This window comes from Ixodes scapularis, unplaced genomic scaffold, assembly GCF_016920785.2.
Source record: "Ixodes scapularis isolate PalLabHiFi unplaced genomic scaffold, ASM1692078v2 PGA_scaffold9__187_contigs__length_104089568, whole genome shotgun sequence".
Classification (NCBI taxonomy): domain Eukaryota; kingdom Metazoa; phylum Arthropoda; class Arachnida; order Ixodida; family Ixodidae; genus Ixodes; species Ixodes scapularis.
In genome coordinates this window covers 6,236,281-6,252,321 of record NW_024609884.1, presented here as the reverse complement: position 1 = coordinate 6,252,321, position 16,041 = coordinate 6,236,281, and positions in this window count along the sequence as shown.

Here is a 16,041-nt window from a genome sequence, read left to right as displayed (position 1 = left end):
AAGTGAAGATTCCGAGTGAACCTTGCGGCGAGTTGTTTTTCAGCAACTGCCTTGAGAATAGGAAAAGGCGTGTTGGCGTTCTTGCGAACGCCGGGTAGGGATTCTACTAGATGCAGGCCTGCCTCCCAGGGGGATGTCGTGCCGTGCGGGTGGGATCACTGAGGAAGTTCCCATACAAGTTCAAGAAGGGTCTAGGCACCGCGGCTGAGCTTAGACTGAGTGCGTGGCTTTAGCCTCTTGATCAGGGTCTGGTCCGAGTGGGTCTCGCCTGGGTGGATGATCTGCAGCGAAAGTCGTTTGGAGGCTTGAAGGTACAAAGGAAGCGACCGGGCCTCCTCGTATACTCTCTCATTTCTTGCGCTTCTGGGACCGCCTAGCGAGGTTCGCAGGCCTGCACATTGCAGTCGTTCAAGTTTCTCGTCCCGGCTGGGAAGAAGGTCCATGTAAGGCAAGCTGTACAAAAATCGCCTCACCACCAATGAAGAGTGAAGGGTTAGCATGAATCGGGGAAAGTTTCCCGAATTCTGCCCTCGAACCTGTGGCACGGCGATCCGGGAAGAGATGGTGGATACCGTCTAGGCCTTTACCTGGTGATGCCACATGCAGCGATTCTCGAGTGTAATGCCAAAAAGCGTTGTGTTTATACAAGGCGTGGGGGCTGGGAACTTAATTTCCTGAAATTGGCGACTCATTCCCGGGAGACGTATGGACGTAAATTCAAAGATTTTGGCCCTTAAGAAATGTCAGGATCTTGTTTATGTCAGATTGCATTATGACCCTTAAAGTCAGATGCAGGAAGCCAGTGACCCAAATGCATAAGTCATCCGCGTCATGGATATTCCGATCGGGATTCTTGAGTTGGGTAGAGCGCCAGGGATACCTGCGATGGCGATGTTAAAAAGTAGAGGTGACAGGACGCTGACCTGTGGTAGACCGCGATGCACAGGTCTAGACTGGCTGAGTGTGCTGCTCAGTTTGACTTTGATCGAACGGTTCGAAAAGGAACCCTCAAGGGAGCCCTGAACTCTTACCGCGACACCCCATAAGGTTAGTTGGGTCAAAACTGATGCCGGTGTAGGTACGCGCTACGTGACTCTTTAATACTCTATCTACAATATTTTACAATATTTACATTAGATGTGCGGAATCCATGAACGGTAGCTGCGATCACAGAGAGCTTATTATGTCACGCCGGTCCTTCCGTCTCTCGAGCTCGTTCTGGTCCCGCGGCACGCGCTTGTCCTTCTTGTCTTCTATGCGCACCGTGCAAATGGAGCTCCCCCCCTAGAAGAGAAGCGTAGTCCGGACGAGCTTCGAGATGGTGTGCGGGTTGGGCAGCGGGAGGGTTTGGAAATCGGACGGTTTTTGGTCTGGTCGTTGACGTGATGACTGGTTGTGCTGCGCATCGTTTATCGGCCGCGCTTGTATCGAGATAGGCGGGTTTGAGACGAGCCACTGAGACATTTTCTTCTCTATTGTTAATTTGCAGCGTAAAGTACTTAGGATGTCGTCGGAGTACCTTGAAGGGGCCGTCATAAGGTGGTTGTAGCGGTTTTCACACCGCGTCATGTCGTACGAGGACGTGCGAACAGGTATAGAGGTCTGGGCTTATAAACACTTTAGCGGTGGCTTGCTTGCGGTCTACCGAAGGTCTGAGTTGTTGCATTGTTGTGAAGGCGAGATGCGTAATCCATAATGTCCGGTATTTCGAGCTGTTCGGAAAGGTGAATTAACTCGCCTGGCAGTCGAAGAGGCATGCCGTATACCAGTTCAGCAGCGCTACATCCGATATCGGCTTTGAAAGCGGCTCTAATGCCCAGTAGGACAAGAGGCAAAATTTCAGTCCATCCTGAAGCCGACCCACTAGCCTTTAGAGATGCTTTGAGCTGGCGATGAAATCTCTCGACTAATCCGTTGGATGTAGGATGATAGGCAGTGGTACTGATGTGAGTGACTCCCAGAAGCTGAGACAACTTTCTGAAGAGAACTGACTGAAATTGGTCGTCCTCGATCTGTCGTCACCGTTGCTGGTACCCCAAACTGGCTGATCCACATGTGTACAAATGCATGCGAGACTGTTTCTGCAGAAATGTTTTCGATTGGTATGGCCTCTGGCCATCGAGTAAAACGATCTATGCAGGTTAAAAGGTGCCGCTGACCGTGGCATAGCGGTAGGGGACCCACTATGTCCAAATGAACTTTCTCGAAACGGGCGGCAGGTGGATTGAAAGTTCCTAATGGTGTCACGGTATGGCGTTGTATCTGACTTTTTGGCAAGAAAGACATTCTTTAGCCCATTTGCGCACGTCGGTGTTGATGCCCGGCCAGATAAACCTTGAAGTGAGGAGTTTCTGCTTAGCGCGTATTGATCGCAGCTACCGTTCATGGATTCCGCACATCTAATGTAAATATTGTAAAATATTGTTGATAGAGTACTAAAGAGTCAAGTAGCGCGTACCTACACCGGTATTACATTGTCGAAGTCGGCCTGAATGTCAAAGAACGCTGCCACGGTAGACTTCCGGTTAGCTGCAGCGTGCTGCATCGCACTGACGATGTTCAGGATGCTGTCTTGAGCGGAAACACGGAACCTGAACCCTGTTATGGTTAACGGGAGGGGGCAGTGTTCTTCCACACAGATCAAGCGGGCGTGTACCAGCCGCTCGAAGAGCTTGGCAACACATGAAAGGAGTAAAACCGGCCGGTCTTGAGTACGGGGGACACCCATGCCCGCCGATAAACCGCTGAAACATCATATGAGGCCCAGATGTCATCGAACCACGCTTGAATTTCCTGGTAGCGTGAGCCAGGCAGATTCTGCAGCATTTGAGATGTGACGCCGTCTTGTCCCGGTGCCCCTCGTAGCTTGCATGCTCTCAGAGTAAATCTGAGTTCAGATTCCGTGAAAGTGGGCATCCATGAAGAATGGCGTCTTATCCACACGGCAGCCCGGGTTTGGATGGGAAACGGCGGCAGCATATAGAGTGGCAAAGTCTTCAGCCAGGGCCATTAATAACTTTCCCGTGCTGAGGGCCAACGAAGCGAGTGATAGACTGAACTTCCTTTTCCCAGGCAAACTGTCCATAAGTCTCCAGACACGGCGGGCTGGTCTGGTTGGATCCATCAAAAAGCATATCGTATTCCACTACCGCTTGCCGAATGTTTTGGCGTAGCATCGGAGGGCAGCGTCAATCCTGTGGAAGAGGGTTTCGAGGGCCACGCCACCATTACGTCGCAGGAGCCACTGGACCCGCCGTCTTTCTGCACAAAGTTTTAGGAGGGTCAGGTTGGGGGCAGAAAAGGGTGCAGAAAAGGATGTAGGCACGGTTTTTTTTATGGTGGCTTCCTTCGCAGCGTTGCGGATGGCCTCCAGGAGGGGTGTTGTAGAACGCACAATGCTGTCCCGGAACGGGTTCAAGGAAATAACTGAAACCTCGTTGACCCCAGGACGTTGAAGGCCCATTGTGTCGGCTGCAACCTGCCATTACAGTGTGATCTCCGGTGAGTGAGCTGTAACGCCAATGGCACTGAAGGTACTGGGGGGGCCGGAATAAAGTCGGAGAACCGTCGTTGGCCACAACAAGGTTGTGTTCCGCAAAAAGATCTGCCTGACTCCTGTCCCTTGCGTCCTCTCTGGTGTCTCCCTATAGATCATAATGACCGTTCCAGCCTTCACAGATCAAGAGCGGATCGGGAAGCCTGGTGCAGAGGAAATCCACTAAACCGGCGACCTCCGCGGCGCCTCCTCCTGGGCAGACATAAAGTGAGATAACAGTGAGGCGCCGCCCTTTGATCTCAGCACGCACTGCAACCAGGTCCAGGTTATCTGTGCATATGCCGACGACATCCACGGTGTGGTGGGGAATAGCTTTCTTGGTATATTGGTAAATGGGGCAGTGCTGCCGTTCGGAAAGCTTGGCATGGAAGGATTTTTATAAGCGAAGTAACCAGAAATGCTGCTATTTCCTGGGAGACCAACCTCAGACAGAGCAAGGATAAGAATCTTAAATTGTTGTAAATAGATGGACAACTCTGTCCAGTCAGCAATCCGGCATAGTTCGACTGTAGAACCACATAGGTCTGTCGACGCCCTCTAGGAGGGGACCGACGCACCGAGAGAGGCATCAGCGGGGCTAAGGATACCTCTGCAGACGAAATTCGGACCAGCGCCCTTCGATGCCCTCGAGCGCTAGGACGGCTTCGACGAACTTTCGGAACGAGGACGCTGGCAGGATGTGCATTAGGTCGTGCAAAGCGGCGAAGATCATGGTTGCAATGAACTTGAAAGGGTGCGACGAGAGAGTGACGAGAGGGCGACGAGAGGGGGGCTTCCATGCGGCCTGCGGATGGTGGTACAGCTACGCATCGAATGACGCGGCCATTCGATGACTTCGAGATTTTGACAGTTGCTGCCCAAGTCAGCATGAATCGGGTGGAGCTTTCCCAGTTGGTGTCGGAGGTTGTGTGGCTGGTACCGGGAGCAGAGTCGGTTCCTTGGCAGGTAGAGGGAGGCACAACGGGCGCTTGAGTGTCGGTCGGGGAAGGACGCGTGTCTGAGGGTACACTCTTGTTTGAGGAAGTGCTACCGTGCGCATTGCGTGACTTGCTGTCTGGCTTGGCAGACGAGGACTGGCGAAGTGCTTCGCGAACATTCTGGAAAGTCTTATCTGGGACAAAGAAAAAAGAAGTTGAGTGTATATCTTTTGGCGGCTGCCAAGTAACTGATCCTAAAGAGATTGCGGTAGTGTTTAATCGTACTTTCAGTCTGTTTTTAGTGTTCAAAGGCCAAGGGCAGACAATGAAGCAAGTGAGTCACGCTCGATGATGTGGGAGCTCTGTTTGAGTCAGGAGGGTATCTTTAACCTTTTGCTTAATCTGGATATTAAGAAAGCAAGTAGACCAGATAACATACCGTCGGCATTTCTTAGGCGTTACGCCGAGTGGATGTTCCGTTACTTGTACAGTATTTTTGACCTGTCATTGCGAAAAAGGACCCTTCCATCTGACTGGCGTGGTGCACGCGTTGTGCCGGTATTGAAAAGTGGGGATGCACAAAGTGTGTGTAATTACAGGCCAATATCGCTTACTTCCGTTAGCTGTACAATGCTCGAGCATATTATTAGCAACCATATTACGGACTATTTGGAAACCAATAATTTGCTCACTAGTGCACAGCATGGCTTTCGGCATGGGCTGTCGACGGTCACCCAACTGGTTACAGTATTTCACGACTTCGCGCTAGCAATTAATAAAAGAAAGCAGCTTGGCGCCATTTTTTTAGATTTCGCAAAGGCGTTTGATAAAGTACCGCATAACAAACTCTTACAAAAACTCTACGCAATAGGAATGAGAAGCAGCCTAGTAGAATTCATTCATTCATATCTTACAAATCGGTCCCAATTTGTAGAAATTAACCACCACTCTTCAGGTCCCTTGCCGGTCACATCGGGCGTCCCGCAAAGGTCAGTTCTCCGGACCCATTTCATTTCTTATTTATATAAATGACATTGTTGAACCTGCGGGTGAAGGGGTTAATATACGGCTTTTTGCTGATGATTCTGTGGTCTATAAAGAAATAGAAACCAGTGAAGATCAAATTAAACTGAACGGAACTCTTCAAAACATATTCCAGTGGTGCGAGGAGTGGCAGATGGCATTAAATTTGAATAAATGTACAGTGCTCCGAGTAACAAACAAAAAGACAGTAAAAACATTTCCTTACTCAATTGGCAGTGTTAGGCTTGGGGAATCAACGCAAGTAAAATACCTTGGTGTGACAATTACTAAAAACTTGAGTTGGGACGCTCACATTTCCAATGTGTGCTCCACTGCACTCAAGACTCTGTAGTCTCTAAGAAGGAAGCTACCGTTAGCCCCGCCCTCTATTAAACTTAGCGCTTATAGAACATTAGTAAGGCCACATTTAGAGTACGCGTGAGTGCTTTGGGACCCATACACACAAAGGAACACCGAAGAACTAGAAAAAATACAAAAACTAGCAGCAAAATTTGTTTGCAATAAATTCCGGCGATTAGACAGTCCATCACAAATGTGAGACACACCTCAATCAGATTATCTTCATTTACGTCGAAAACACTTGAGACTCAAGTTGTTATCTTTATTTTACCATGGACACCTGAAGGTTGACGTTTCCCCCTACCTAACACCTGTTTTACGTCGTGACACGCGATTCAATCACGGTAGATTACTGGAACCATATCGCAGCAACAATAACACCCTTTCAAAAACTCATTTTTTTCCAAAAACAATAACTGATTGGAATGAAGTCCATAAAGAGATCGTCGACAGCTCATCGCCGGATGACTTTCTTGAACATCTACGAGCTCTACAAGCCTGACAGTTTGATTTGATTTTTTTTTTTTTGCTATTTTTTTGGTGTCGAGTGTTGTTTCATTGTATTAAAGTTTTATCTTTTTCATTATGTTCTGAACTATGTATTACACGTCCACCCCTGCCGGGGCCCTAGCGGGGCCTGCAGTATTGTTAAATAAATACATAAATAAATAAAAAAAGTCGCGTGGTTTTCTGAGCGGTAACGCGAGATGCCGATTTCTCGACGTCGGGTTGGGCAGGACGGTGACAAGGCCTCATTGCCGTGACGGCAGTTGGTACACTTTGGCTCGGAGGATATTCCACATGCCATCATGTGAGACGCCGTGTCGTGCGCATACCTGGGGACGATTGCAGTCGGCGGTTATATGTCCGTAACGGTGGCACTGGCGACACCGCAGGGATTTCACCTTGAAAGGAAAGACCAGGGTTCACACTAGTCCGAAGAGGAGGTAGTCAGGTCACGTCTTTCCGAAGAAGACAATCTTCACAAGATTTGACTTTTTCCCAAGTCGCCGCACGTCCCAGATTTTGATTGAAGTTCGTATCTGGTTCCGGATGTCAGCGTCAGAAAGCTCGATTCCCACATCTCTGGTCAACCCAGTTCAGGAGTTCGGGGGTCTGGGAAAAAAAGCTCGGACAGGAGTGGTGCAGAGTGCCTTGAGGGTCAGGAGAAGTCCTTTGAACCTGGGTGTCCGTGCTGCCACCGCAAATAAGGTCTTTACCGTGTCGACTCGGACTTCTTTGGCGGTTCCATGCGCAGCACATTCGATGTACTTCGTCAGCTTGGATGGGCTAAGTGACGCAACCGAGTCGGAGCGTGTGGGCGCGAACAAGACGGTGAATCCCTCTTCTAGGTGCCTGTGGCTTGTAGTCCCGGACGTACCTGAGCAATCGTTTTTACGTCGTCACTTCGTGCCTCGCGATTCTCTCTAGTCTTGGGACATATCAAAGTCGTCCATATCAGAAATGCCATCTTTGTAGGTAGAGTCGTCCTCGAAAGATCCGCTACCTCATGGGCTTGTCGGGGAAAGGGGAGGGTCCCCGACGTCGCGCGCTGCGACTCTGGATGGTTGGTGGGTTTGTCGACTTGGGACGAAAATTGCCCGGCAGACATCCCGTTTTCTACAAGGGGACTGTGAATGGCTCTGCACGAGCGTCCAGCGGCGCTTGCGTGCGGTTGACCGGGTACGGTTGGCCGTCGCCCAGGAGGCCCCAGATAAAAGGCTGAATATTGATAAACATTTACACTTGTAGTAGTGAAGCATTTGGCGCTAGGCGTAACAGCAGGCGCAACCCAACGTGCTTCCACGGCCATGCGGTCGAAAAAAACTAATCGATTCTCCGCACCAACGACAAGCTTTGAGTGACTGATGAAACACTCCTGCAGGTCCGCGTTTACTTCGAACCACACAGGGCCGCTTTGCGTTATCCAGTCTCCACATGTGTACACAGTTTCTCTAGACCAATACATCACAGTCTGTGTTACCACTGCCTTTGCCACGTTAGTACGGCAAAAGGACGACTTTTTTTACTTTTTCCCTAACAAATAACGACCTGCCTGTACGCCGTTGGCTACTCCGTACTCCAAAACCCTTAATAATATAAACTCGTCCAACCTGCTTCTTAGTGTTATGATGGGAAAAATATGTATATGAAAAGACTGACAGGTCGCTCTAGGAAGTTTGTCTTTAGCCATTTACAAATACACTGCTGAATAAAAACTGCCTGCAGTGAACTCTCCATCTTTCCAATAAACTTTTTTTTTCTTTTATCGAAAATTTTCGAACACATTAGACGCACAGTCAAGGCAGCACCGGGACTTAAATGCAACCTAATTCACGAAAGTGGCTAAAATGTTGCTTGTTAGAAAACTATCACTCAATGCGTGCAACAATTCAGAAACAATAAACGGCTAAAAACAAAAACAAAAAAACGTCCCCTGTTTTTTTTTTTTTTTTATATAATAAATTTGTAAACTTGCTTCGATCGATGTTAAATCTTGGATGCAAGTTTCATGTTAGACTATCCCCTCATCTCCTCACCCCCCACAAATAAATAAGACGGGGTTGTTACCGCGGCTAAGCTTAAAAAATAATCAAAACAACCGAGAACTAAACAACAAGACGCACGGTTGCAGGTTTCCAAGCCTCAATGCCTATCGGGTCTAGGAACACCTGTGTGTATCCATCGATCAGATCCCCGACGCCCAAGCTGCCAGACCGAAGCCTACGTGCCTCTTTGCTCGCCCCCCCCCCCCCCCCCCCCCCCCCCTTCCATGTTCCTACCTTCTTCCCCCCTGCTCACGTGCCGCAGGAGATATAACACGTATCCGGGACGACGTCGACCCCGGGGAAGCGCTGGGAACGGCTTGTTAGGGAACCCCCAAAAGAAAAAAAGAACGCTTCTTGCAACGAACACGGTGTGTTGTATGTTAGCTTGCAGAATAACCGATGGTTGGGCCTGCGGTTGTGTATCATTACTGCGTGATGCACTTTAGAGACCACAAGCCAGCAGTCGTACTGCACTGACGAAATTTCTCATCTTCAACGTGAACCCGTGTCCAGCCTCACACTGCCTAAACACTCACGTCTAATTTGCTTTTTTTTTTTCTCTCTCTCTTTTCTTTTTTTAACAAAATAAGGTGTGTTATTTGTAACACAAATGCACGTTCTTTCAGTATTGAAACAAAATCAGAATTATCACTCCTGTGAAGATTTTGAGATATTTTATTTCAGATAGACGATAGGTCAAAAAGATCATGTAAAATATGTTTTAAAAAGTCTGAAGTGAGCTTACCTCTGGCGGCGCAAATAAAATACAATCGCCTGTTGTTGTGGTTTTCTTTACTCGAATGTCTTGTACTTTCTTTGACACCCCCAATAACTACGAGTAGGAACACCGGCCAAAGTAACGTATCAACGCAGTCACGACTAGCGGCACTTTGGGCGTAGACCACGATCGCAAGAAAAAATCAACACGTGCTCACTGTCCAAAGGTATCTTTAGTGCATTTCTTTAGAGCCTGTGGTGCTTGGTACGTACATTGCATTGACCGTGCCGCAAAGCCAGATTGTCTACAGTCGTGGACAATGTAAGGCGGAACGACCAAGCGACGACCGAAATGTGCCGGTGGCACTGCTTCGGCGCGAGAAGTGTACTTACTATCAACGAGAGATGGAGTGTCCATGAAAGTGCGGTGGCCACTGCATCTGACTCAAGGGGTGTCCAAACAGCATACTCCAGAACGCGCAAAGCAACGCTTCTGGCTCCCACAGGAAGCTTTTCATGGCATATCACAAGAAGTGAACAGTGCACGCGCATAGATTTTATCGGCGCCAAGGAAACTCACCATTGAAACCTAGATCGCTGGCGTCCACCGAGACCGAGCTAAATACGATAACAGCGCCACCCTTTAGCGACGAGTGGAAACATGAAAATTGCTTTATATGGATACTACTAGAGTCACTGAATGTTCCCAGAGTGTCGGCACCTCCAGGCTCGAGGTGCCAAGATGGCGGCTCAATCTTTTTACTTTACTGTGGTCACCATGAGCATTTAGAAAGCATATTTTTGCGTAAAAACAAACGGAAAAAAAGCTCTTTTTGTAGGGAATTTTATTGGAGATTAGTACAAAATGACAGCAGAGTGATGCTTGCATAAACGTTTAGTTTACAAGGTTTTGCGGCACAATTAATATATATATATATTTTACAGTTATGTTTCACTGGTGGCCTCAGTAGCGCGTCCCGACCTGGGTGCCTCTTAACTTCGATAATCAATTGCGGCGCGTCCGTTTGGGAGACCGGGGTTGGCAGCTGCGTCTCCGGTCCGTTCCGCGGGTCTGGTGTTCCCTGGTGTGTCGCCCGTCTCTCCAGCGTTGTGAGAGACACATCGTCATGGCTACTGCGTCAGCGCCGCATTGCCCCCCACCGAAGGCTCGCGCCTTTGGCGTTGTCGTGCCTTTGCGCATTTCGCCGGGCGATCTCGTCCATGCAGTCGCCGACGTTGTCAGACTTCCTGAGTTCTATTCAGCGCAGCCCCTTGGTGCGCAAAGTTTTGAGATCGTCATCAACAGCCATTCCGCCGCCACCAAGCTCAATGAAGCCGGCGTCGTCACCGTCGCTTCTGCCAAAGTCCCCATCGTTCCAGCCGGACCGCAGGTGACGAACGTCACTTGCAAGTTCCTGCCCACCTATGTCCGCAATGACCTCCTGGTCCAAGTCCTGTCCGCTCACGGGAAGGTCCTGGAAATCACGCATGCAACGTACCATAGCACACATTATGTATAATTTTAATGCAATTAAATGCAAAGGGGCAAGCGAGCTGGACAATAATGATGAAAATAATCCCTGGAGAAGGGGAACAAGAGGGACAAGGGACAAACATAAATCTCCAAACACAGCTAGGTAACTGGTGAGCGACCGAAAAAATCCGCCTGGTCCGGGTATAGAGAGGTCCCGGGTTCGATACCCGGACCAGGCGGATTTTTTCGGTCGCTCACCAGTTACCTAGCTGTGTTTGGAGATTTATGTTTGTCCCTTGTCCCTCTTGTTCCCCTTCTCCAGGGATTATTTTCATCGTGTATAATTTGTTACCCAAGCATACATGTTACTCCCGCTACACGGGGATCATCGCATTCTATATAATAAAAATAAACATCGCTACTTTATTTTTCGGCAGCGTTTGTAAACAACCCTTAGAAAGTTCCCACTGGGTGGTGAAGAACCATTCGTACCTTCTCGTCGCTACAGTTTGTTGCAACCTAAGGTATGCAGAAGAGGCACACTGAAAGGTGCCATGAGGAGGTTTCTGAGATTGCCTCACTCTACGGGCTCTAAGCATCCTAGAAATCTATAAATTATGACGATTCGCGGCCGATTTTCCTATTAAAAAAAACATTAAAAAAAAACACACTGAGGTCATTTCAGGCGACATGTGACCATTGAAAATGCAACAATTCTTTGAGATTGCAAACGCTGTTATTACAAAATGTGTGTGCTTTTGTGTACGGTTAAAGCAAAAAAGAGTAGTTAAAATTATTTCTTGCGGAGAGGCAAGATAATACTGCAATAATCGTCTCAAAAACAGCGCACTATTTTTTTTTTTTTTTCGCGGGTGTGATGTGGGTTTGGCTGTCAGCTCTTGAGCGCGCACTCGCCGGGTTGCTTCGTAATCCGGGCTGAATGGGCAACGAACCACGCAAATTTGAGATATCACACCGCGGTTCCAGCGGTCGCAGGCGCGAGGACCCTCCGCTTGCTATTTGCTGACAGTGGTCCTGGTTTCGAAACATGCTCCTCCCATCGCAACAAAATGACCTCGGTGTGTTTCGATATTTGATTTATTTTTTTAATGGGAAAATCGGCCGCGTATGGTCAATTTATAGATTTCTAGGATGTTTAGAGCAAGCAGAGTGAGTTATCATTATATTTAGGCAATCTCAGAAACCTCCTCAGGACACCTTGAAGGGAGAAGCAGAACTATAGCCCTATATCGTGACGTTTTGCATTGCCTAATATCACAAATGAGACTACGTTTTTTTTTTTTTTAGTTTAAATATAAGTTTAGGCATCGTCATTCGCTGAGCTGCCTCCCTAAGTTGAGGTGACAGTCTCTCCGAGTGTTGTGCGGGAAAGTAGACGCACGGGCTTTTTTTTAGAGTGCATGCAGGTACGGCGCGCTGTTGTCAGGCGAGATCATGCTTAGTCAGATGGCACTCCACTGCAATCTTGTCCGCGCAGTAGCGTCACAAGGGGCGTGCAGGGGAGGGGGGGGGGGGGGGGGTAGGTGGGCAAGGAGCCTGGGGGGTGGGGTGTGTAGCCGCGGGCCACCACCCCGGGTGCCGCTTACTCTAGTGACGCCACCGTGTCCGCGTGCTATCTCTTGATAGTTATTATCGCGTCGCAGCCCTACAGCAGGTGTCTTCCATTTCACTCGTCGCTTGGTCGTTTCAGCCTACATTGACCACGTGTGTAAAAAGCGAAACACATTTAACATGTAAAAAGAAAAAAAATATATATATTTACATTTTAGAGGTGGCCGTGTGGTTTATTGAGCATATCCAAGACTCCCATTTAGGGGGTAAACTTTTGTGCTCGTCAATACCCCCCCGAAGCCAAATTCAAAAAAGCATCAATGTTGTGTTTCCGCCAACAATGTCGCGCAGTTTACTCTTGTGCGTATTGCTGATTTAGGTGGTTCTGGGTCTCTACACGATGCGCTGCTCAGTTACGAGGAGAACAATGTTGGATATACTTTACATATGGTATCAAGACACATACACGCTTCCTTCTAGAGAATATACTTCAAATCTAGCCACATCTTGTATTTCATTTATTTGTTTCGCGGGTTCACCATGGCTTCACCGCGTAGGGGGCAGGGATAGAGGCGAGGTGCCCGACAGTCTCTGCGCTCTAAAGTACTATGGCGGATATCCGACACTGGGAAAATGAATCAAAACGGTATTGAGAAACGTTTCGTTGAGTTTCATTGGTCTCGGTTATCAGTTATGAACATATACCAGCTTGCCTGTATGATCAGTTTAGCTTCAGCATCTTACAGGACGCAGGAAACACGAAAAAGGGGTGAGGCACGAGAACGCGGCTCTGTAAAACCGCGTTCAATTAGATGTTTTTCTTGTTGCTCTTTTATCATCAAAGTGATATCAGTAGTATTTATAGATTCAAACTTCGAGCGGAGTGTTCTTTGGGAGGAGTGAATGCTAGCATCTGAGACAAAAGCTTAGACAACTTTCTACCGAAGGGGCGATAATATTCCCTGGAGAAGGGGAACAACCCTACTGGAAAAACCAGTACAACTTTTCGCTATCTGGGTTATGGATTTGGAAATCAAACTGAATTCTGTTTGGATTTTAGGTTGTCGGAAATTATTCCTTTGTTCACAATCTGGATTTTCCAGAAAGAATTTCAGTTAGATTTCCAGTTCCATAATCCATATTGTGAAACGTTATACTGCTTTTTTTTCCGGTAGGGAAGGGGAAGAAAGGACAAACACTAATCTCCAAACACAACTAGGTGACTGGTAGGCGAGCGAAAAAGTTCACCTGGTCCTGGTATCGAACCAGGAACCTCTCCCTTTCCAGTGGGGCGCTCTACCAACTGAGATAACCAGGGGTTACACGACTGTGGAACAAACGGGTTTTATCAGCTGTCACCAGCCTAGCACCAGTAAGGGTGAACGGCCTTCATTTTAAGGTTATGATGATAAAGCAATAAATGCAAAGGTGCAAGCGAGCTGGACAATAATTCTTGTTCAGCTCGCTTGCTCCTTTGCATTAATGGAATAATAGACAGACGTATCCTTTAACATTTACCACTCGCGTTGCTTGACCCCATTTGTCCCAGGGTGTCAAATAAAGAGTGCATATACATATTTTTTTAATAATATTTATTGACATACTTCACTGCCACATGTCTCACTTGAGGGAAATCCAACAAAACTCAAATTAAACATCCATCGTATCCTTATTAATGGTGCGTCTGAAAAAAGGCTGGCGTCTCGGGCCAGCGTGTGTCCCACATTTTAACGACACAGGAACAACAGATATGAGAGTAGACCTTGACACACCAAGGCGTGTACGAAAGAAACAAACACGTACGTCTGATTAAGCCCGGTTTGCGCGACAGCAACACAGTGCACGGAAGAAAACACAGACATAATACACTGTGCATGTATGTGGACTTTGTTCTCTTAAACCAAAGCAAGTTAACGACATCAATCGGAAGACATCTCGAGATATGAGAATGAAAATAAAATGACTAGCTTAATTTAGATTACACTAACAAGCTTCACTTCGCCTCTGTTACAATTCTGCTAGCGTAGAGATAGGCAAACAATTACTGTTTTGAAGCGAAAAAAAAAAACAGTGGTTAAAAATAAAACTAAAAAGGTTCGGTACTTAACTACCCAACTGCTTCGAAATCTCTCGACTCTTATTTTGATGCGAAGACATTCCACCTGTCTTCTCTTTCGATGGTCTTACAAAAGACGAGGTCAACTCACCTCGTATACGTTTTTTGTCTAATAAAATAAGGTGAGAAAAACAAAACAAAGACTACCGACTTCAGGAGACCTCGGGTCAAGCCACTGGTGAATTGTCGGGCAGTTCGTCTTACCACGAAGAAAACAAAACGGGTCTAGCAAACGCTCACGTGGCTGATAAGACGGGTACCAATGGCTCGAATAAAGAGGCAGCTTGGTACGGGGACGACACAGGACACCATCAAGGAACGGTTTAGGTGTGATATGACGGGGAGATTCTTGAAAGCGATTATGAGTGATATGTCTACCTCGTGCTGTACAAGCGCCGCGGTCTCGGGGCCTGCCAAAGCTGCAGCAAGGCCCAAGTTGCACGAAAGTGGTGACACATCAAGAGACGTGGATGTACAAAACGTACTTACGGTATGGTTCTACGCCACGCGAGTTTCTCTCTATATCCCTTTCTCTTGAAAATGTTTTATCGAAGGTGTGTATGTTCACCACGGCGCTACTTCCGTAACTTGTTACAAAACTGGAGTATGTGGAGTACAAGCGACGGATTATGTTGTTCCGTTCGATATACGATGACTTGAATGAGTAATCTGCAACGACTGTCGGCTTTAGATCGCCTCTTCCTGTAAGGTGTGCTGAACATCGATTACACGCTCACATCAAATGCATGCACATGCGGACGACGCTAACTCCTGCTCACGACACTCTGGTTACTTGACCTCGATTCTACTCGCTTTGCGCCTCGTACAAGGCAAAGGGGGGGCGCAGATTAAAGTACTCCGGAACTCAGTCTGACAAGCTGGCAGAATGGCTGGAAAATGCAACCGATGGCAGGAAAGAAAGCATTTTGACAATTAGTCTCGTGCTTTTTTTATTTTATTTTGGCACATGAGCGATGAAACTGAAACACCAAAGCGGTGTCGCCGCTGGTTTTTTCCTTTTTCTTCACGCTTTACCGTCTTTTAGCAAAGGAACCAATTTTGACTCCGTTCCAAATTGGGGATATCAAAAATAAAGTGGGCTGATATATTCAATATTATGTCTGACAGAATGTGAATGATCCCCTTGGCAGGTAGAAAAAAAAGAAAAGGAACAGTTAGGGAAGCATGCGAGCAACAGGCAAGAAAGGGCGACTCCTCCATAAAAATAAGGAAAACTTAGCGAAAGCAGAGGGACTACGACAACGAACACCTCACAATCTACAGCGCTGATAGGGGAAAGTCGTTGGCTCGTTCATCCGACTCGTCAGCGGGTTTCCGTTCGATGACGAAAGATATAACATATACGGCAGTATGTTTAGAATATTCCTTATTATAAGGCATTATTGCCTCTAAGCGCGCGTGTATGTGTTTATCTGTGTGTGTCTGTGTGTCTTTGTCTCCACAGAATTTATAAGGAGGCATCGCGCTACCATCCTAAATGTCTCTGACCTGGAAACGTTGTCGTCACGCCAGAGAGGGATCAAGGGCATCGGGCAAGGGCCTACTAGAAAGCTAGTAGTCCATACTGGCCTCAAATTCTCGCCAAACATTAAAAAAAACTTCGCAGTTTATTGTTATTATTATTATTTTGCGTTTACGTGTCAAAAGCTGTCACCAACTTAGCTTCAGTGTCATGGAAACGGATACTAAACAGTGGATGTGTACGAGACGGCGCTACCGTGCGCTGGCGCATAGCG